General features: G+C 41.8%; 1 protein-coding gene across 8 annotated transcripts in view; it reads right to left on the bottom strand.

Annotated features, from left to right (window-relative positions):
• LOC128733587 (probable beta-hexosaminidase fdl) overlaps positions 1-23,786 on the bottom strand; it is a 67,502-nt gene extending 43,716 nt beyond the window's left edge. For 2 of the 8 annotated variants that reach the window (XM_053827280.1, XM_053827281.1), the window contains exon 1: positions 23,011-23,786. The gene's annotated coding sequence lies outside the window, so the exon portion shown is untranslated. Of the gene's footprint in view, positions 1-11,420; positions 11,767-13,052; positions 13,332-22,582; positions 22,961-23,010 lie in introns of those variants that run through there. The other 6 variants (XM_053827275.1, XM_053827279.1, XM_053827274.1 and 3 more) reach the window with 6 other exon arrangements.
• Positions 23,787-24,844: the final 1,058 nt, after the last annotated feature.

The raw sequence follows: 24,844 nt of genomic DNA, 5'->3' as shown, positions 1-24,844 counted from the left end.
ATGATGGACAAGATAGCAGCTTTCAAATTCAGTTGTTTCACCGGCGACAGTTTCTTCTTGTTTCACATTTCCTCAAACTACATTCTTCTGCATCTTGTCTTGCACGGGCTTGGGATGCTGAACATATACACCTTTCGTTTTCTGCCCTTTTTATTCAATGCTACAACAACTACTTTTAAACCGGAAAATTCTCACGCCTAAACGCACTTTTTTCTGAATACCTTCGCAGCTAGTAACACTAAATTCACATTTTCAAAAAACAATACATGTACAATACAAAATCATTTTTGGTCTACGGAAAACGAAAAAAAAATTGACATGAAAAATGTTCACGTCCTTTCGCGGTCGCGGTTTACTTCGATCTCACCTTTGTCGGGTCAGCTAGTATACATATAAAACTGCTAGTTGGGTATGCATAATACAACCAGCGGTTGGCGCAATCATACCTCCGATTGTACAGCAGAATGAATGCGTCAAGAACAGTGGCAGAACGCAGAAGTCGGTCAGACGACGTTCGACACAAACGAGCATTTTGCTTGCGTTGGACCGATGCCGGACGACAAACTTTTACTGTGGTTAGCCGCTTCGGAGACAAAATGAGAAACAAAAAAATACGTCACCTTATGCTCCCAGTCAGTTTGCAATTTACACTCTTCAATGTGAACGCAAACGGGAGAACGACTGTTGACTTCTTTTGTTCGATGTTCGAAGCGCAAGTTGAAAGCAGAAAGCGTACGCATTCATACAGTCACTGTCAACATGCAATTCCTTTTCAAGCCTTGGTCGCAAGAACAGGTTGATTGTTAGTACTTCAAAGTATCAGATTATGGCATTTCAACGCTTTGCTAGCCCTGTTCTTTTCGATTCAAGTTGACTCGAATATAATCAAGCATCGGATAGTTCGAAAAATGTTTTACCTTTGATTATTGCGGGGAAAATTCGGCTCGATCATCATTAACTAAAAAACTTAGTTTCTCCTTTTTTCTATTATTAAAGCTTCAGAACCACTAAAATTGGAACTTCGGTCGAACTTATACGAATACCGTTCGTACATTAAGAACAGAGGAACTTCTGCAATTTTACAAAAAAAAATTCTGGGTTTCTGTGAAGAAGGGCTTCTGTGTGCTCTGGCTTAGTGCTCATTTTATTTTTCATGTAAGTGAGGTTTTTTGATACTTCTAGATTCAATCCAAATGCATCGATACTTAGAATGTATCGAACAATAGGCATCGATTCAAAATTATTAAGTATCGCGAAAAAAGGATCAATTTCGTAACTTCAATAGTTAGTTCAATAGTTAGACAATAGTTTCGTAACTTCACTAGTCTTAAAAAATTTTCGACCTGTTGAGACAAGCAAGCTTTAACACTTTTTCTGGCGCACTTTCCTAACTCAGTCTTCAAATTTGTGTAGGTTTAATCATCGTAAAGAATCTTCAACCTGTCGGGACGAGAAGGTTGTCGCTTTTTTCTAAAATAAAAATAATCGAAATCACTATAAATAAATAAATACCATTGAAACAGATCATCCAGATATCTGTGTATTAAACTGCAGTTTAATACAAATGCAATATGTAGTAACACAAAAAAACGGTTTAAGATCAACCGCATAAAGTAGTCTGCATTCTGGTGGTATAATATAACTAATGTCATTGAAAAAGCATAGGCCCAAGATTGCTTCCTTCAGGTACACCTGATGAGCTAACGAAGCTAACGTAATTTATTGTTCTCCCCCTATAAGAAGCTCCTAATCGAGCAAAAAGCAAAGCCATGGGTATGAACGTCCTTAAGAACTTAACCCTTCTTTATCGACAGACTTCGCAGCCGGTTATTAGAGTACAGTAAAATCACGGGGCTAGTGCAAAGATCCTATTGACTCTAAAGCAGTATCGCCTAGTCGCAATTCGAACATACGACGACTGACTTGTTAGACCAGGTTCGTACCCCGGAACTAACTGGGCGGGCGGGACCTAATCGAGCAATTTTTGCCAAATTAGTGGATGTCGATGTGCATGGAATCGGTGGAGACATTATACAAGCTTGCAGCACTTGACCCAAGTTTCTGGGTATACTGACTCTCCACTTGGTCCAGTTTATCCTACAGGCTCGTGAATTTAAGAAAAATTGAAGTATGAATATGCGATGTAAAGAAATGTCCTTGAGATTTGCAGTCTTCTACAAAAACGTGTGTTAGTGTTTGACAATTGCTTAGAACTATGTATTTTTGTAAAATGCAACTAAGAAAAGTGACTGTGAAAAATTAATTTTTAAGGAATTTCCGAAGAAAGAGCATTTTTTAAAGCTGCACCAGATGGAAATACAAGATCCATTGCTTCAACAAAGTTGCTTGTTTTTACATTTTCTACAACTTTGCCGAAGAAACCAAGTCTCTATCCCTGAATACAAACAGTGTCCCGCTAAAAATTTTACCCAGATTTATCTTGCATAATTTCTTTTGTAAACTGTTGTCACTATACGGAGAAGTGAATCAGTGTGCAAATTTGCAACCGAATTGAAGACTGTTAATTCAAACCAGTAAAACTTTTCACTGAGTTCCACAATCTTTGATTATTTTTTCGAAACAGAGATTAAAATTAATCTAAACAATTAAAACCAAACGCAAAAAAATATAGTTCATTGGTTCACTGAAACATTCTTCGGAAGTAGTTTTATCATGAAGCTGTGATAGCAAACGCAACAGCGAAACAAGTTGGCAGAGATAATTAAAATGAATTGTCCCGCTGTTTAGTTCAAGTCAGTCAACTCCGTAGCCAAATTGATTTATATTCCCTTCTCGGCGCAGAAACGGAGCGAAAGTGACCGACAAATCTGCTGCTAATTAGCTGCGCTGTCGTCAGTTTCATTTACTGAATCACATAACAATTACGTTTACTGAGGAATCTGACACATCTTTCTGCTTTTTTATTGTCTTCCGTTTATAGTGCTACGATCCACCTACGGGAATAGCCGACACCACGGGTGGCGGTTCGTTCTTCGTAGACAACAACACCGGCAACGAGTACCAGCCGCTTCCGGCCTCGACCTACCAGCATCACTCTCAGTACCCAGGTGGACCACCGCCGAGCTATGACACGGTCCTGGCCCAGGACGAGATGGCCGCTTCGGCACGTCGTAAGAGCAGTGATTTTGGACTCTTATCACCACTCGATGGGAATTCAAACACCCGCGGAGCGGGAAAGTTCGATGCTCTACTGTGCGAATTGATTGGAGCTAATCAACGACGTAAACGAAACCGCGCGGCAGCGGACCGGACCGAATTTTGCGATTTTAGTGAAATTCTTAGATCACCGGGCTGCGGAGAGACAGTGATGAGCGGAAATTGTCATTGCCAAATGAGTGACAGCTTGCAGGTTTTCTGCCGGAACTGTGGCCAATTTGTGAACGGTGAGGTAATGCAAAATCATTCCAGCGATAACCACTATTACAGCGATGGTTACGGTGCAAACGACGGTGCCAATTGGCACCGGCAGGTCGTCATTCACGGTGGTGACAATCTGCTCGATTGTACCGGGAACATGGCTGATAACAATGGCAACATTCAGACCGTGCACACTCTTCCCCGTGATCCAAACCTACACCGCGAGCGCAACATCGGCTTGGATGAGCCGCAAGATTTGCAATTTCATTCACTTGATGCACCGAATCACGGCAGCAGCAGCAGCAGTCGTACCGGTTGTACCGCTAACCAACTCAATTCTACGGATTGCACTAATAACAATGTCACACTACATTGCACTGCTGGTTATCGCAAAAGCGGCGATGATGACACCGAAAATGACGAGCAAAATAATAATAATAATGCTAATAATGACAGTGCATTGGCAGAATCCGCCGCATTAAGAACGATAATGAATGGCGGAAGCCCGCCGGCCGGCAACAATACCTGCGCGGATGGATGCAATGGTAATCGCCCTAATAGACCTACCGACGGTAACATTTCAACCATTGAGGTAGGTTCTCCTGGTGCTAATGTAACCACAGTAACTGTAGTCGCTGCTACTGATGATGATGATAAATCAGTCGATACTGGTAGTTTTGACGCTACCGACGGACTCGGACTCGCTACTGAACAGAGGCAGCAGCAGCAAGGCGACAGCAGCATTCATAATCTGAGTGAAAATGGCCTAGTTCGACTGGATATGAGTCACATCATCGACCGAACCGGCCTGCCTACGTATGAAGCTGCCTTACGGTTGGAGTCAAGCGGATACGTCTAGGGACGAACGTAAGCGGCGGCAACAGCAAAGTATAGTATTTTGTAGGTTATGCTAGTAAGTTATTGTTCACAATGGCCTTCAAAATGTAGACCTTAAATATACAAAAAAAAGCTAGATATAGAGAATTTGACGCTTTTAGACTAGATATTCAAAGACTAACTAATCAAACGATTACTTGGTAGAACTATCAACATCTTGTAACATTTTAGAGGAACAGAAACATGGTGTATTGTGCATTGTAAGCTAATGATTGAACCATCGCTCTATTCACCTTTCTGTACTATACTTAATAAATTTATTAAGTTACACAGCTATTCCTTGTAAATTATATTGTATTCAAATATGAAGAAATAAAGTTTGATGGTAAGCATTATTGTTAAGGCAGTACAGTGGCAATGATAATGAAGCATATGTGTTGGATTGGTTCGATTTTACTTTCTAAGCACACTTGAACAAAGCTAGATGATGTGATGATTACTAGAATTAGAGTGGATCAGAAAAATATAATTTACAAACGATATTCATTCAGACATGTGTCTTTTATTTAGTGCATACAAATTTATAAAAACTTTCATAAATATTTATCTGAGATACCACAGGGTAGCAATCTGGAATTATTTGTATTATCACTACTAATGGAATCGGATTACCTACGAATGGCCGAAACACAAATGGCCGAATCACGAATGGCCGAAATAGCAAATGGCATAACATATCTAATGGCCGAATCACGAACGGCCGAATCACAAACGGCCGAATCACGAATGGCCGAATCACAAAAGGCTGAAACACGAATGGCCGAATGTCATATTCGGCCGTAAATAATTACGGCCTTCAGCCTGCACAAATGCTGGATATATGCTGTCCTTACTCGCTACCGCTCGTTCGGACTTAACTAAGGAATAATCCTTACTAGTCAGTAAACCTAGGAAAATGCTTGCACCAAAATAGTAGCGGGTTCTGCAAGGGGGCTGCCCTCGCAGTGGCCGGCGCTTCCGACGGTGGGTCACCGGCGCACACTCGCGGCCTGCGGCCGTCTCGCCCTGAATCATCTAGAAAATATTTGCTACTAACACGATCAAAAGGCCTAGCACCGTATAATAAACGTAAATTTAAAATGTGTAAAGTCTAACAAAATGAGCAATAAAAATTTTGTTGATTCAGGTATTCCGGGAAAATTCGGCGTTTCGTGATTCGGCCTTTCACGATTCGGCCTTTCGTGATTCGGCCTTCTGTGACTGTTGTTGGAATTCGGCCGTTTGGATTTCGGCCATTCGTGATTCGGCCATTCGGTACCAGCCCATGGAATCAATTATCGATTTACTACATAATTTACATTTACAATACATTTAAATCTGCGACCTCAAAAAGTCCGCAATCCTTTCTAGCATGCACAGCTCTGGTATCCTCAAAGCTATTCCCAAAAATGCGGAACCTATCCCGAAGCCGTCAACAACTGTCAAGGTTTCCGCTCAATGACGTTAGTGACATTATCACATTAGTGTCTCTTTTTATTAGAATTGGATAACAGGAGCTTGAGTAGGTAATGCAATAGATAGGAAAAATAACTTTTTTGTTTCAAGCTTAACATCTTCGATGTTAAAAAAACATTTGAAGATTATAATGTTTTCACTTCACTAAAGATAAAACGTCGCAATCTCTTAACGGAAACAAACTACTGTGTTTGCAGTAACGTTACTGTATTTCTTTTTGTTATAATCGCAATTGAGTGAGCGATAATCTAATAAACTTTTGCGGACTTGTGAGTTTAGCACGAAGAAAGGGTAATGAGGGGCCTGAGAGTAAACCCATACTAAAGGGATTTCGACATCGAATGGCCTAATTCTACTAAGATTCGAACCCACGAACATTCGCTTGTCAAAGCAGACTCTGCAAACTTGCGGCTAAAGATACTCTCGGGTAACATATCTCTCTCTCTCCTCTTTTTGTCAAAAATAACTAAAGAGTCACGAATTGCAAACAGTTGATTGGTAGAATCAAGAGATGCATTCGCAAAGTTGACATGACGACCGTACAACGGTCCTGTTCCGACATCAAACGGAAGCTTCGCCGAATAGCCGATTACGGACCATTTTCAAATGTACACTAATTTTTTTCAACAATGGATAATGTATCTTTAATTTCGGTAAATCAGGTCTCCTTCATGTAACTTTGTCTTTTTTGGACAGCTTGAGGAAAAAATCCAAAACTTTAGCTGCCACCCTTTAATTTCATAAACATAGAATATTTTGCAAAATTATAGACAATGCTAAATTGCATATTTTCGTAGAATACGTGAAAACTAGATTGTCGGTTTGCAAAATATTCAAGCATTTTACGTTTTTTTATTCCACATTTTAAGGGGATGTTCCTTGCAGATTAGTAGAACATAATGGCTGACTTATATTCAGGGACGACCCAATCACTTTGACTCAATTTTGATTTATTTGACAATACCGTCGCAGCCGAGCAAAATTTGACAAAGTTACATATGACCTTTGTAGAACTAGTTGTTATCTACAATTTTGCTGTATCTTTTGTAGTTACGGAGCTACAATGCTAGTACCTCATTAGTAATTGAATGAACGTTCACTTTATTTATTCATCAGTATAAAGAACAGCATAGTGTTACTAAAATACGCGAGCAAGACTGTGATATCATCGGTAGCTTAATGCATCGACAACGACCTATCCGAAAACGGCAACGAATTCGAAGGCCGCCCGCCCGAAGCAACACGACATCTCTCATAGAACCGAATGCATGGTAACAAAAGCAAAAACTATCCACGCGACTGTTACGAATTATATCAACACACTTTAATACAGCAGGACATAATCACAAATGAACAATCAAATCCCGGCTAATTTTTCAAATAGACCTATGTGACAATGAGAGATTCTCTTCACGTCTCCTCTCTTCCACTTTTCACGGCTACATAAATGCATAGAAAGAAAATTTTCAAAACATTTAGCTAGCTAGCTAGCTAGCTAGTGACTCCGGCAATCGATTCATGCAAAGCTGATGTGTTAAAATACATTAGTATCGCTGTAAAAAGCGGAAGAGAGGAGATGCGAAGAAAATCTCTCATTGCCACATAGGTCTATTTGAAAAATTGCCCGAGAAATTCCTCTTTGTTCCAATAAGAATGAAACACAGTCAGTGTGAAAAAGCGCATCAAGCGACTGCACTCACACATACACAAATTAACACAATTTTCTAGGGAAGCATACTGTATTGTTCATAAAACACTATAATCTAGCACCACTGACGAGTCTGACATGACACATAGAGGACAATCCTTTAAAAACCATCGTCCTACACTTTTTGCTTGCACACTAGCACCCTCTGTTATGCCATGTTGCGGAGTAGCTTGCATTTGCAGGGTTTTATGCTTCAGGATGATTACATTTGTATGGTTTTTTACTAAAAACTGGAAGCAACACTTGCGCGCCGCGATGTAGCCATGTTGCGAAACATGCTTTTTGAAAAATGAGTGGTGTTTGATAGGACGATGGATTTAACGCGAGTGTCTCGTCTGTTTGTCTGTGCTAGCACTATTTGCATCAGAAATCATGATATTTGACCGTTAATAGACAACAATGGCACTCTATACATGTATATCTGCACAACAATAATGCACTGAATTTCAGTGCAAAAACGCGATTTAATTTAGGGCACTCGCGACTACAACCGTACTCTCTGAAATCTCACACATTTTTCCGTTTATCGTTGCTTGTATTGCCGACGATCGCCAGCGTTCCCACGAATTTGCAAGTGCACGAATTTATCTGCCACTTCTAGCTCGTCGCTGTCAACGGTTACCGTCCGTGGGAGGCGCACGTTAGTCTCCTTTGAGCCTTTTCCTTTCATGTATTTGATCTTCGACGCATTTATTTTAATCACAATCCTCCTAAACTCCGCTTTCTGTCCGGCATAGATTACCTCCGCCATCATTCAGTTGCTAGGTATTATATCAAAGTCACTTGCGAAGCTTAGGAGTTGGCTACCTTTGGTGAAAGTCGTGCCCCTCGTTTCGATAACGCTCGTCGGATCGCCCCCGCAAGAAGCATGTTGAATATTGAGCAGGATACATAAGCCGTTACATTGTTATAAGCTTCGTCGCGGCTCCAGCCGCGTAGTCAGAGAACAAATTCTATAACATACGTCAATCGGAATTCGGAATATGGTTCCTGATCGAAACGGGTGTAACTCTAAATAATAGTTGTGAATATCTGGACCACTCTCACCCCCGAAGCAAAACTCGAAGGGATTCGAAAGTGTTCCTGAGATGCGCACGAAACACATCACTCGATCGACTGTATGGTATGCTGCTTTGAAGTCGATGTAGATAACATTCGTAGGCACGCTGCACTCCCAACATTTCAGCAAGATCTGTCGGATGGTAATTTGGTCCGTAGTGGCGCGATCTCTCATGAAGGACGCCTGATAATTCCCTACGAAACCCGGATTGGATCGGTGATAGCCGGCGTAACAGGATGTGGGAGAGTACCTTATAGTGGCAGCAGTCGAACCGATCACCCTTTTTGTGTAGATGTGATAAACAACTTCTTTTATCCGTGTAGCGACGAGAAGGGAAACCTGGTCACAAACAAGCACGGGATAGTCGACAGGTGGAAGCAGTTCTTCGATGAGCATCTCAACGGTGATATAATAGAACGAGACGCAACGCAAGTTAACTTAAGAGTGCATACAAACGATATCGATCTCGAAGAGAGCTGGCGAAAAATCGGTCAGCAGAAGCCACCAAAAAGGACCAACTCCCTACAGAACTCTACAAAAATGGCCAAGAGCCACTAGTAACGACCCTTCACTGGATAATTTGAAGGAATTAGGAGGTACAACTACCGGAGGAGTGGATGGAAGGTATAGTCTGCCCCATCTACATAAAGGGCGATCGGTTAGTTTGCTGCAATTACCGCCTACCGCCTCATATTTTGTTACGTCGTCTATCCCCAATGGCAAGAGAATTCGAAAGGCAGTATTCGGCGGGTTTTATAGGGGCCCGTGGTACTACGGATCAAATGTTTACTCCGACAAATAATCCAGAAACATTGAGAGTACAACTTGCCTACGCATCATATTTTCGTGGATTTCAGGGTAGCATACGCAGGGTAACACGAGCGCGAATAGCTATTGCAGATAAAGCACGAGAACGGTTTTCCGGACAAAATGACGCGACTGATCAAAGTTACCCTGGAGCGAATGATGTGCTACGTGCGCGTTTCGGGGGCACTCTCGAGTCCTTTCAAATCGCGCAGAGAGTTGCGGCAAGAAAAAGGACTGTCCAGTATGTTATTCAACATCGCTTTTGAAGGTGTGATCTGGCGAGCGGGCATCGAAACGAGAGGAACAATCTTCAGCAAAAGTAGCCAACTCCTAGCCTTCGCAGACGACCTCGACAACATTACTAGAAACTTTAAGACGGCAGAGACAATGTATGCCCGATTAAAAGCGGAAGGTAAGAGGATTGGGTTACAAATCAATGCGGTAGGAAGAGGCGCCAGAGAAAGCGACGTTTGTCTCTCACGGACAGTGACTATTGACGGCGATGAGCTGGAAGTGGTTGATGAGTTGGTATATTTGAATTTTCAGGTCACCGCCGACAATAATTTTTTAAGTAAGGAGTAAGGAGATCAAACGACGCATTCAAGCTGCAAATCGAGCATACTATTCTCTCCGCAAGACGCTTTGATCTAGGAGCATACGTCGCCGCATAAAGCTGACGATGTACAAAACGCTAATCAGACCGGTAGTCCTCTACGGACTTGAGACAGTAACTTTACTTACGGAAGACGTGCATGCACTTGCCATATTTGAACAAAACCAAAGTGCTAGATGGCTCGACCAGGTTGAAGCCGACTTGCGTGTGCCGAGACGCGCAAGGAATTGGCGACCAGTTACCCACGACCGAGTACAGTGGAGAGGAATTCTTGATACGGTAAGAGCCACTTAGGCTCTCGGCTGACAGAGGTAAGAAGTAAGGTGCCGTAGCCTAGTGCTGTCAAACACACTCGATGAACGTCAAAGTCGGCTGACATTTCATTTTTGATAAGTTGGACCTCTAACAGATGTATTTCATTTAAATGAAACAAAAAACGATTGTACCTAAGAGAAATTCAGCTTTATCTATTTGGTCGCTGGAAAGAACAGCGACAACACTAAACAGCTATGGATTTCCCCTTTCACATTTTTACAAAGACTATCAGAATTGATTGAAAAGTCACATTCAATAGTTATTTGCATGTTGATGGGATAGGCTCCATACCAATCGAATCACTCAAAGCAAAACGGATGCAGCTCCCTCTAATTATTAAAGCCCGAAATTCTTTTTTCTGCGCATCCCTACCTTAATAACGCAACGAAAAGAAAATTTAAAATTAGCACCTAAAGAAGCAACCATGCGACTCTTTATCGTTATGATAAAACACGAACAAGTATAATCGAACAAATTGAAGTGGTTTCGAGATAAGATAGTTACGCTACATACGCCAAAGTACAACAGGATCCAGCTCTACAGACCGCGTGGAGCTTACCAGGGCAAATATTAGCAAATGGCTTTACTCAAACAATTCGCATTGGACTCAATTGCGAATCAACATGTGGAATAAAACTGGAAGAAATTATTGAATAGAATCATTCGTTCATCCAGAAGTACGCTTGGTGACGACTTTGTGCTGAATACATATTGCATGTGCAAACTTTTTTGTGTATCTTAAACAACTTCTCACATTTTTCTTGCAAATGGGTATAAGATATGAATCTAGGTGATGAAAAAATGTAATATCCGTTCTATTTTTTGATGTAAGATTATTATAAGATTATTATAAGATTATTACTGTTATTATAAGCTAGTGAATTGCTTAAAAGTTGTTATTTACTCAAATTTAATTGAAATTGTCACAAATAAAAAAATATAATCCAACCAGAATATTACCAATTTGTAAATGTGCTAAAATTTTGACACAAAACTTGCCGATTAGCATACCTTTGCCAACGGTAACGGTTGTTAGTAGAGGTGTTAATTAGCCCAGAAATGTGCCCAACTAGCGTCTATTAGCAACTAATCAAGCGATTCTATTTATCTAACTGGTGCTGCCATTCAAAAGGCTACAGCTAGCTAGGTACTACTCAACAGAAGCATTAAAAAAAACAATCACTCACAAGTCGTGAACGTGTGTGAACATTCAAAGGTCGTTCGCTGGGTTGGTCCCTTCTTTTTTTTTTTGTTTGTTTGTTCGACGGCTAACGCAGCACCACAGAACTCACTGAGAAATCAGTTCACCATCCTTTTGCCCGCCTTGCAGACGACAACCGGCCGGTCGGCAGACCTGGTAATGACTACTACTGCCTACTACGTAGTAGAATGAACGTACATATGCACAGTTGCAAGTCCACTCGACGAACGGTATTTAAGCGGCGGTAATTGAATTTTTTCTAATTGGAGTGGTCACCCGAAAGGCCAAGCCAAGCCAAGCCAAATGCACTATCGTGACGAATTCAGCGGGAGCTGTAATTATACAGAAGTAAATTGATCAATTTTGTTGGCAAGACGCATATTGCGCGATGGGTGGAGGACCACACCGGAAAGCTCCGGTTAAATGAAGATGTAATAGGTTGGAATATTAGATTAGTGAAAAAATGGGACGAATAAAAGCAGGTTCGAGAAATTTTAATGTTTATTTTTAAGCTACACGAGGTACTATTTATTCTAAATGAACATACAGCCGAATAAAAACCTGAAATATTTTCAACAGAAACGCGAGTCCTGGGAAAATTCAAGCACAAAAATGAGTTTTTCTGCGAAAAATATTCCACAAATCGATTGGTGACGCTTTCAACGCGCTTAGAACCCAAATTCCAATTTGATTTAAAAAGATTATTAACTAGCTAATTCAATTTTGAGAATTCTTTTACAGAAAATATTAATTTTCTTTGTGCGCTAACGAGAACTAACTGGCAATGCACCGTAAATACGAAAGATAGAGCAATACTTGATTCAACGCAATGGTAGATAATAATCAGCTCAACAAATGTTTTTAAAATGGGCCAGTCCCGGCGTAATGGTTAGCATCCACGCCTCTCACTCCGAGGACCCGGGTTCAAATTCCAACCCAGCAGAAGTCACGAACGACCCAAGCTGGTTAAAGTGACTACAATCAAACAAAAAAAATGTTTTTAATTTTTTCCAATTCTGTCACAAGGCGTATAGTAAAATAAGTAACATTGAAGCACAAAGAACATGACAGTCCCGAATACTACAAACTGCAAACACATTAATCATGAGTACTATGTAGCATATCTGTAAACTAGACTTCGACATTATCAGACGTTTGAAGCAAAATTACCATCTAGAATTTTGTAATCAAACAAAAAAATACTGATAAATTATGCTATTCACTAGAGTACTTGTAATACTATAGTCATCAATAGCATGTTCAGAATAATACTGATAACTTGCAAAAGTGATAACCATGAATGCCAACTCTTTTCTGTTACATAACACTGGTCGACATAATCTTTCAATCAAATTTAGCCAAGGTCACGAACAGAGGTAATGCTGAAGCTTAAAACATGGTCGTTTCTTCATTAGAAATTGTGAATAGGATTTTTTTTACTTATAAGAATAGAAATTTGGTGTTAATTTCTGTCAAATTTTTGGATTAAAATTCGATATAAATCCATCGAACGTCATGCAGGTAATGACATCGTGTCACTTCTGAGTGAATGATTATTTCGCAAATGTCAATTTAATCTGTTCCTCTTTTACAATTTAACTTATTAACTTTTACGTACAACATGATTGAATTTTAGTGAACAATCGACTAGTGTGATATACTGTACACATTCAACGAGCATCGGACCACCAACCAAAATAATACACTCACGATGAGTTGCGTAAACCATGTTAACCGAAATGTTAGCTGTGACATTTATCGCGCATAAGTCAATACAACTGATAAGAAATAATGCAGCACGAGATACCTATACGGCAAATATTGACCGAACTTTTCGAACCGTTTCAGTAGACCGGTAAAGCTATAAAAAGCTACTATCGAAACCGTAGGCAGGTACGTGCAAACCATATCAAACGCTGATCAAAGTCAATTGCTTAGTTATTTGTAGTACTTACAATATATAAAGTTGCAATCTTATCTAAATAAAATGCAGCATGTTTATTTATTTCTCAGCTGTCATTCAGAGTTACTATTAGTCCAGATGAAACCTATAAATAGATCCTGACCTGATTGTGAGATCGGGTACTTGTTATGGCAGAAAATAAATGTATCAATAATCAAGTTTCTCAAAGCACTTGATACCACCCTCGTAGTAGTACGGCACTTTCTACTGATAGCAAAATTCTTCCGTTATGAAACCTTGACCTATTTCTGTTTAGTCGCACAGAACGAAAAGATGAAACTCACATTTACTTGAAAAGCATATAAATTATCGTGCACATGAATAAAATCCCGTAAATATTTCCATAAAAAACGGGTACGGGAAGGTATTTTCAGAACAATATGCATGAACTATGGTGATACTCTATATATTCGAGACAAGTTGCTCATACCAATTGGTTGGATAACATTTCCTGAATATCTGAGTACATTTTGGTATTAATAAAACGCTTTTAAATTAAAGTTATACTGGCTATGATCAGGTTGCAGCAGCTATTTTAAGCTTGCGATACTGTGTGGTTTCTATATCCAGCAGGCGCCTGTACGATACAAACCAAAATACTTATAAAGTAATTCCTCGAATAACTCAATAGGTGGTGCTGCAAGGCTACGGAATATAGACCCCATAGTGGGCGTTAGCCTCTTATCCAGCAACTCCGATCCCGACCTCCTCGTGGTACCAGGCGGAATACGAGCAACCTTAGCGGAGATTGGGTAACCAACCCCGGTGGAAACTAAGGTCGTATACTAAGGGGGCTCTGTAGCCGCAAGGTGCAAGCGAATGGTCGTGTGTTCGAATCTTAGTAGAATCAGGCCATTGGATGTCAAAGTGACTTTTGCATGGGTTTATTCTCAGGCTCCTCATCACCCTTCCTTCATGCTGAGTTCTACATTATCCCGAAGACGCTTCTTATGGTTAGTATACTGGTATGAGGACCTATTGAGGTAATGGTTTTGAACCTCATGAGGACTCACCAGTTCTAACTATAACGAAGCGAAACAGGTTTGGTATAGTATAGGGTTGGGATACCGGAAGTACCGGAACCGGGAATACCGGTACTACCGGCTGATTTTCTAGTACCGAAATACCGGTACTGGCACAAGAGAAAACCGGTACTTTCGGTACTGATCAATTATGCAATTTTTCTAACATTCGGCCTTAAAATCTAAGATAAAAATTTTAAAATAATTTCCGCGCGCTATATTTTGATAAAGCTAGCGGATGAGTTACTACAACGATTTAACACAAGTAACGAGATTGAGGAAATTGTTGAGCGTTAGTTATTAGTGAATATGGCTAGCTGATCATGAGGGAAAAATTAGAACGGACTTCAGACGCCTATAGCAGTTCAAGCTTTAAGGAGTTCGATTAGACCTGTACGCCAAAACACTCTGCGGAATGAATTCGCTTCGATGTAACTCAAGGATTGAAGAGCAAGAAGTATTGAATTATGCTTTTCGGTACCCTGAGTACAGCCTGTGCTTCAGCGATACATTCTGAGAAAGCATTTTCAGTGTCTGGCAGATTCGTTTTCGCATAGTGAACAGTACACTGAATATTCTGTACATCTTAAAGTTGAATTTTTTAAGCTTCTCCTCTAGCAGCATACAACCGGGGGGTCGTGTTGTATCAAAAATTTGTCTTCACTGTACTTGGTCCTAGGTTACTTATCACCAATTCATTGAGCTCTCGAAGTTAAACCGACCACGACAACGTTAAACGAATGGGTGAAACGAACCAAAATCACTCGAAACGAGAATCGCAATGTCACCCCTGGTCGCTGGGCCCCTCTATTCATGGTATCGGTGGGGTTTTTGAAAAGAACAGCTTTCGGTGCACAGTCATCCGTCATCCTTGCGATATTGCCGACCCATCGTAGCCTCCCGACTTTCGCCAGATATCGTTTGGAATCACTCCAATTTTTGCAATCGCTAATTCTGTTCATTTTTACAAGGGCCCTATTCTCATAGATCTTAAATGAGAACACAATAAGCAATTTTGAAAGTACCTTAGTTACTCCTGTTACCTAAGTGACAGTACAAATGAAATGGTAACCGCAAGGTGAGGTGGAGTGACTTAAGAATTGGACCTCAAATAAAAGTATTAGCAGATTTTTCAAAGAGCAAGAATTTTCATTTTAAAGCTTTGGGTACCGGTACCAGTACCGGTATTACCGGTACGGATCCTTCCAGTACCGAAATACCGGTTCTCAAAAATCCTGTCGGTACTCCCAACCCTAGTATAGTAGGACATGCATCGAAGCAAGGGTAAAACCCTCATACACATAAGCACGCATGGAAAAAAATATAAGCTTATCGTTTACTTAATAACTGAAATGCAGTGCAGAATACAGCATACACCCGGGCAACATTACAATAGATCAATAATGTTGTGGTCAAAGTGATAAGCCTATACCAAAAGAGGTCGTGAAGAAGGTATAGAGAGTCTCGGCACTATAAGATGGCAGCCCCATCGCGAGACTCGCTCGGTAGTGTTGCCCCAGTACGGCTACACACCTAAATAAAAAAAACTTACAAAATTCAAGCAAATTCGGAGCGGAATATTCGGCATCGACCTAGGCGACGGAACAAGGACGACGAGTGGAGACTCGGTACTTGAAACTGCAGATCGCTAAATTTCGCAGGTTGCGAGCGGGTGCGGATTGAACAGCTTGAACCCCGCAAACTCGGCATCGTAGCTCTGCAGGAAATCTGTCGCAAAGGAGAGAAGGTATGGAAGAGCCGTGGCGGATAGGCCCAGTTTTACCAGAGCGATGGCACTACCAACGAACTGGGAACGGGCTTTGTAGTGTTGGGCGAAATGCAGGATCGCGTGATAGATTGGAAGGCGATCAACAAGAGAATGTGTGTATTGAGGATTAAGGGCCGTTTCTTCAATTATAGCATCATTAACGTGCACTGCCCGCACGAAGGTAGACCCGACGATGAGAAAGAAGCGTTCTACGCGAGGATGGAGGCAACGTACGACAGCTGCTCGTCACGAGACATCAAGATCGTCATCGGGGATATAAACGCCCAGGTCGGTAGGGAAGAAATATATAGACCGGTGGTAGGACCACATAGCCTGCACAACGATACGAACGATAAAGTCCAACGATGTATAAGCTTCGCAGCTTCCCGAGGCCTGATGGTGATCCGAAGCACCTTTTTCCGGCGCAAGGATATCCACAAAGCCACCTGGAGATCACCTGACCAACGTACAATGAACCAAATTGACCACGTTCTCATAGAAAGCCGGTTTTTCTCTAACATCACGAACGTACGCTTCCGACGGGGTGCGGATATTGATTCTGACCATTACCTAGCAGCAGTACATGTGCGCTCAAAGCTGTCCACCGTACACCAGACACGTCAAAGCCGCCCTCCTCGGCTGAACATCAGGCAGCTAGATAACCCGCAAGCTGCCGAGAACTACGCGCAAGTACTGAATGAGGCACTGCCTTCTTCCGAGGAGTTAGGTGCTTCAAACCTCGAAGACGGTTGGGGCAGAATACGCTCGGCCATCGGAGCCTGGAGGGGAAAAACTGCTTGGAAAATTTGTTTAAGTATTACCACTAGAGAGAGCCTGGCCAAATACCGACGAGCTAGGAACCAGTTGCCCACGATGCTGGGGAGGAAAAAGCACCAAAAGGAGGACAGAGATCGTGAAGAATTAGAACAAATATTCCGAGTTAATGACACGTGCAAGTTTTATGAGAAGGTGAACCAACCTCGGAAGGGCTACACCCCGAAACCTGATATGTGTAGGAACGAGGGAGGGAATCTAATTACAAACGAGCGCGAGGTGGTCGACAGATGGAAGCAGTTCTTCGATGAACACCTCAATGGCGAAGTCGCAGAAGGAGGCAGAACGGAAATCAACGTAGGAGCGCCCATGGAAGATAGTAATGTCCTAGCACCTGATCTTCAAGAAGTCAAACAAGAAATCGGGCTGCTGACCAAAGTAACAATGTGAGTTTTATTGCACTCTTATGGCGGTTTTCAAGGCCAATTTTGGTCTTAAATTCCATCATAAGAGTACAATGAAACCCAAATTGTTACTTGGGGAAGACCAATAAAATTGCTGGGATGGACCGCCTACCAGCAGTGCTTTATAAACATGGCGGAGAAACACTACCAAAGGCTCTACACTGGGTTATTTCGAGGATTCGGGAGGAGGAAAAGCTACCAGAGGAATGGATGAAGAAGTGGTTTGTCCCATCTACAAAAAGGGTGATCGGCCAGACTGCTGCAACTATCGCGGTATTACGCTGGTAAACACCGCCTACAAGGTACTCTCCCAGATCCTGTTACGCCGGTTGTCACCGATTCACAAGATATCGTAGGGAATTATCAGGTGGGTTTCATGGGGGCTCGCGCAACTACGGACCAAATTTTTACTACCCGGCAGATCTTGCAGAAATGTCGGGAGTACAACGTGCCCACGCATCACCTCTTTATTGATTTCAAAGCAGCATACGATACAGTCGATCCAGACAAGCTATGGCAGATAATGCACGAAAACGGTTTTCCGGACAAACTGACGCGACTGATCAGAGCTACATTGGATCGAGTGGTGTGTTTCGTACGCATCTCTGGGACACTCTCGAGTCCCTTCGAGACGCGGCAAAGGTTGAGACAAGGTGACGGTTTATCCTGCATGCTGTTCAACATCGCTCTTGAGGGGGTGATCCGACGAGCGGGCGTCGAAACGAGAGGCACGATTTTTACCAAGGGTAGCCAACTTCTAGGCTTTGCCGATGACTTCGATATCACAGGTAGGAACTTTGCGACGGCGGAGGCAATCTACGCCAGACTGAAAGCGGAGTCTAAAAGGAGGCTAAAAATAAATGCGTCGAAGACCAAATACATGAAAGGAAGAGGCTCAAAGGAAACAAACGCGCGCCTCCCACGGACGGTAACCGTTGACGGCGACGAACTAGAAGTGGTAGAGGAGTTCGTGTATTTGGGATCGCTGGGGACCACGGACAACAACACTAGTAAGGAGATCCAGCGGCGCATTCAAGCGGGAAATCGGGCCTACTTTGCCCTTCGTAAAACGCTACGATCAGGAAGCGTTCGTACAAATGTACAAAACTCTTATTAAACCGATAGTTCGTTATGGACTTGAAGCCGTGACGCTGCTCACGGAGGACATACGCACCCTAACCCTGTTCGAACGGAAAGTGCTGCGGACGATACTTGGCGGAGTACAAACTGAAAGCGGAGAGTGGCGGAGGCGTATGAATCTCGAGCTACAGGCACTGCCTGGGAGACTCTCATCTAACGAAAGCTGGCAGGCTACGGTGGACCGGACACGTCGTAAGGATGCCGGACGACAGTGCGACGAAAATAGTTCTATTCCACAAACCCACCGGCACCAGGAACAGGGAGGCCCAACGTGTACGATGGCTCGACCAGGTCGAAAGCGATTTGCGACTTCTGAGACGACTGGTGCAAAAGATGGTGTTCGCCTCAAATCCGGTAGGAACAAGACGACCAGGAGCGCAGCGAGCAAGATGGTTAGACCAGGTGGAGCGAGATCTGGCGGAGAGTACTCGGTGTCCGAGGAATTGGAGAGCGGTAGCCCTCAACCGAGTTACATGGAGAAATTTTGTTCAACAGGCTTTGTCTTAGGACGGCAAGCCACCTAAGTAAGTAAGTAGAGACGACTGGGAAATTGGTGACGAGTTACCCAAGACCGAGTTGAATGGAGACGAGTGCATGAAACAGCACGGCTCGAGCCACCCCGGCTCTATGCTACTGAAGAAGAAGAAGAAGAAGAAGAAGAAGTTGTTCAATGGTATCGCTGAACCAGCAAGTGACCAAATTTTGATAAAGATGATGCATACAGATATGGCTACCGCGCTTTATTTTCATATCGAGCAGAAGTTGTATCACATTCTATTTTTACCTCCTTCTTACTTACTTACTTACTTACTTAATTGGCCTAACGTCTTATGACAAGGCCTGCGCAGTATAATTTCTCCATCTGTTTCGGTCCATGGCAACTGATCTCCAGTTCCGCGGGCACCCAGTGCTCGCCAGATCTCGCTCCACCTGGTCTTGCCACCTCGCTCGTTGTGCCCCTCTTCGTCTTGTTCCTACCGGATTTGATGCGAAAACCATTTTTGCAGGATAGTTGTCCGGCATTCTAGCAACATGTCCTGCCCAACGTATCCGTCCAGCTTTAACCACTTTCTGAATACTTGGTTCGCCGTAGAGACGCGCGAGCTCGTGGTTCATTCTTCGCCTCCATACACCGTTCTCTTGCACTCCGCCAAAGATGGTTCTTAGCACCCGCCGTTCGAAAACTCCGAGTGCTCGTAGGTCCTCTTCTAGCAATGTCCACGTTTCGTGCCCGTAGAGGACAACCGGTCTAATTAGCGTTTTGTACAGTGTGCACTTTGTACGGGGGCTCAGATTGTTCGACCGCAAGTGTTTGTGGAGTCCGTAGTAGGCCCGACTTCCGCTGATAATACGTCTTTTAATCTCACGGCTGGTATTGTTGTCCTCTGTTGCCAGCGAGCCAAGGTACACGAACTCGTCGACTACCTCGAACTCATCCCCGTCGATTACCACGGTGCTGCCCAAGCGAGCCCTGTCGCGCTCGGTCCCGCCCGCCAGCATATACTTCGTTTTAGACGTATTTATCTGCAATCCAATCTTCTCTGCTTCGCGTTTCAGTCTGGTGTACTGATCTTCCACCGCCTCAAATGTTCTGCCGACAGCATCCACGTCGTCAGCAAAGCAGATAAATTGACTGGATTTATTGAAAATTTATTTTCAATTTATTTTACCTCCTTCATTAATATTGAATTAGCACCAGAGCACCAGGAATAATGTGTTCGTATGCATATTCAATGATATCGCTGAACCAATGCTATCGTCCTGTAGAACGTTTTACTCATCAGCTGGGTAGCTGAAAAAATGGAATCGAATATGTAGTAGTAAGTTGTTCAGTGAAATCCGTGAACCAGTTAAGGATTAAATCAGAACTGTGTTTGTTCTAATAAGAAACTATACTGTTTAAATATAATTTATATTGCGTGTGCGTCGGTGCAGACGAAAACATGAACGAATGACGAAAATATTTTTATCAGGCTGAATCATCGCCAATGTTCAATTCCAATTTCAAGTCGAAATTCAAGTCCGAATACAACTTCAAATTTAAATGCAAAATTGAATCTATTGTGATTGTCAAGTCGTATTTTATGTCCTCTGAAGTACCCAGCCGGGCACGTGTCCCGTCTTCTATGAAATGGTCGGTGTTAAGTCAGACCGAACCAAGTGACAAAACTCTGATTTCGAGCAAAACGCGTTCAAAATTTGCTGCTCTGTATGGTTTATACCTATCAAACGTTCGAAATCTTCTTATAACTCTGGCTATTGTAACATGTAAGTAAGTGTAAGTAAGAGTAAAATATAGCATAGAAAATTATTGATCGTTTGTTGTCATTAACTCATTTCTTTAAATTTTGCGACTTGGTCTGGTCTGATAACAACGACCAAAGTAATGTAAAAAACTATGTTTTTAATGGAGTTTTTAATATAATCGACCGATATTTTTGCGATAAGTAAGCAGCCATAAAATCTGTCCAGTCCATGTCCGCAGATAACCTGAAGTCCAGTCGGGTATTAGCATCGATAGTTGACTGCTGCGCCTTACAATCCAACATCGATTGCCGGCTAAATTGGAGCTTCCTGAATAGCATTGACGCGAACGTGCTAATATGCAATATCATCTCATTCTGCACAAATAGGAATGTCATTTCGTTTGTCTATAGAATGGAAGCAGCTAGCATCACCCGTGTCGATACTACAAAAGCTTTGGACAGCAAATTATCGTTTGCTCAACACATTGCAGTTTCTACTGTTAGGTTATGCTAGACTTTATCAAAATGAATATCTATTGTCTGCGCAGTATTTGTACTCGAATAAGGGGGGCACTTTTAGAGGCACCTTATTATGCTGTTCAAATTAATCGGATAGAATTAATCCAGCGTCATATCGTTTGATATTATCAGAACTTCAAAGATACTGATCACAAAAGTGTACATTCACCATTAGTAGCAGTAGTGAGTAGTAATTTAACTATGTAACTTTCTCAACATCAAATAAAATAACAATAAAACAACCACGACCAGCTGATTCAATAGTAATTGCAAGCATAACAAAAACCAATACAAATTTGTCAAACAATGTATGACTGGCTGCACGTGCTGGCTGGCATGGTGTTGTTTACACCTCAGCTGAAAATGTTATTATTTTTCAATAACGGTGAATCACCACAGCACGCAGCGGAGGCAAATTGTACATCGTTCCAACTCTGTTTTGACGTTCATTTCTGTAGAATCAATATTGTCCCATCGAACGAGAGCGAACCGATGCGGCAGCCAGCGTGAAAGGCCAATCCCCTTCGCGCGCCGATATACGGCGTTATGCCAATTAGTTTCCGATAATCAGAAAACGCTGCGCTGAACTTCACACAGCTGTTGGTAACAGTTCAACCTATTCAACCTAGTTGTGTGCATTCCCACCTGAAGGTCAATAACCGCACGGCTAATTTGAAAAAAAAACTTCATCCAAATGTGCTGCTCTGGAATGTCAGAATATGTAGGAAAAAGAATCAGAGAAAACTATTTTGCCGCTAATGCATGCATGTATAAATGTCGCTTAGCTGTATGACTTTGCGTTTTTTTTTCACTCTATCACAATCGTTCAATGCTCAGTAAAACTAGCTGTGAAATTGACCGTATATAGGTTAACAATAATACGGAGTTTGCTTTGCGTTATATGCCGTCAACGACATGAATGAATGAATAAATAATGATTACCGCATCAAGCCAGTAGGTATCTGTTTGTGGGAACATGACAAAAAGGGAATTAATTTCTACTGTAGAGCTTCTAAAGTGACCTAATATCGTATCGTTTCGACGAAAAATAGAGTGATTTGAATTTTAAAACAAATTTAAATACGTTGGCCATGCAAATTTTATATAAAAAAACATGAACAGAAGGATTCATTTGCATGGTTTTGTATGAATTACCTAATACTCTCAAAACTTTTTCTATTGGACATTGACTCTTTCAATGCATTTAAAAGTGGCACAATTTACCCACAAGTAAACAATTCAATCCACTCACCTTGGTTCTGTAGGAAAAACCCACTAGACCGTATCTAAAGATAGGAGAAACCGTACAAAAAACAGCTGTTCCTCTATCTAAAAAAACGAGAACACGCGACTCATCGCATATGAAATATACGCACTGTCCGCTCAGCCTGCCAAGTGTAGAATATGTAAAATGAGAAAAAAAGCAACATAAAAAACACCATTGGAACAGCTTACTGCCTACATTCACCGAGAAGCAAATACTATGGATACGGCAAAAGCGTTCATAGATGCATTTTTCCTTTTATCGGCCTATTTATTTAGTGGATGCGCGAAGGTTTTCCCTTCCGTTCCACGTCGTACTCGTATTGAATATTATGAACCATTGTAAACAGAGAAAGAGAGACAATTGGTCGCTGTCGGTCGGAACCGATAGAATATTGATTAAATAACCCACTTTACCTGTCCTGTCCTACTGCCACTTCGTCCCGTTCCGCTGCAGGCTCCTCCCTTGGGGTAGATATTTCGAATTTCTTTACCGTGAAATTTCGCGGCTCACTGGCGCCAGACAAAATCTTAATCCGATACTCTGTGGTTAGTTATTCATGTATGCAACCCTTTTCTGCAATATTCGCCAGCAAACTTTTCGACATTTTCTGACATCAATATTTCACATCCTGTGAGTGGGCCTGGACGGACAGACTTGGCAACGCATAGATTGAAAACTTTCCCTGCTGATTATATCACGTTATAATTCGAAAGGGGTCAAAATTTGCACTTTTCACTGCACTTTCATTCGCAATCTATAGTACCTCCCGCACTTCCACTCTCGATTTTTAGTCCACAGGCGACCAAAAGAGGTTCGTTTTTATAAGATACTTTTTCTTACTGCTGATGTAAAAGTACCTAGCTGTCGGTAATAGCTCTCGCTCTCGTCGTACGGAATAAAAGATGACTGCTTCGGGGAATTCACTGTCGCGTTGAAAATTGAATCAGACAAATATCTAACTTGGATGAAGGATACTGCAATCTTCACACTCTGCAAGATGATATCGGGGTCGAAATCACTACGCGATAACCAACCTAGTAGGAGTTGTCCGTCGGCACTCGCGAAGGAATTAAATCGAACGTGTATATTGCAGAGCTGGTTGCAGGCTTGCTGCACAACAAACACAATCGAAGACGGTTTTTTCTTGCTGCCACAAAATCGCAATCAAGTTACGAACGATAGGTGTATGATAGGCTGGGTTGCGTGCACCAGAGAGCAGAGTAATTTTAGCAGTGCTCTAGAATAAACAAAACTTGTAAACATTTGCGTCGCTAAATGACAGTACGAAGTGATGCCAGTTTTAGTACACTTGTGGTAATAATACGACAGGGTGGTTCGTATTATCGTCAAGTGTATTGCTTTTGCACACTGAACGAAAAAATTCCAGTTAGTTTCAAACTTGGTTTCAAACCACGGTCCTGCTAAGCAGCCATGTTTTTGGAGTCAACATCTAACCATTTGCGTAAATGAAACAGCATGACACCGCTATACTTTCTGTTCGTTTCACTCTGCAAAGCCGGTATGCTGGCAGACGGGTAGTATTTTCAAATCTTAGCCAGATTTTTGCAAATAACACCCACGCCGGCAGTAGATGTTGGCTACTGTCAAACACATTGAGTAGGGATAGGGTTGCCAGTCCCTTGTTTCAAACAAAATAATTATTGCTTTAAGCAAAAACATTCCATCAAGAAGACTGGCATCTTTTCCTCACGCCCATACAAATGATGAGTAACAGATGCAACAGCGCACCCCTCCTGACAAAAGTTGAAGCATGTGTATACATATATTGGTGGGAATAAATGTGTGCGAGCGTGGCAATACATTGCATACGTATTTGTGTACATCCATATTCTAATTTACTCACACTAGTATGTGTTGGTTCAACTTTAACTTGGCAGATAGCATTGCTGTTACTACCTCTCGACTTTTGGCAGAGTAGCCAGTCTTCTTGAAGGAGTGTTTTTGCTTTAATCCTCGACAATATTTATAAAACAGCGTGAAAACATTGCTGTTTCAAAAGAAAATTCTATTTGAATAACAGTTTTAAATTAAAAGTATAGTATTTTCAAATTTGAATCCAACATTGATACAACAATAAATATTTTTATTTTAATCGTATACATACCAGTTGGAAACAAAATGAAATTTCTGTTTGTGCGTAAAATAACCATAAATATGGTTGAAACTACATTTTTATTCTCCGTACAGTTGAAACACCGACGAACCGACATGACATCTCACACATTT

This window comes from Sabethes cyaneus, chromosome 2 (assembly GCF_943734655.1).
Source record: "Sabethes cyaneus chromosome 2, idSabCyanKW18_F2, whole genome shotgun sequence".
Taxonomy (NCBI): domain Eukaryota; kingdom Metazoa; phylum Arthropoda; class Insecta; order Diptera; family Culicidae; genus Sabethes; species Sabethes cyaneus.
This window is presented reverse-complemented; position numbering and strand designations above follow the sequence as displayed.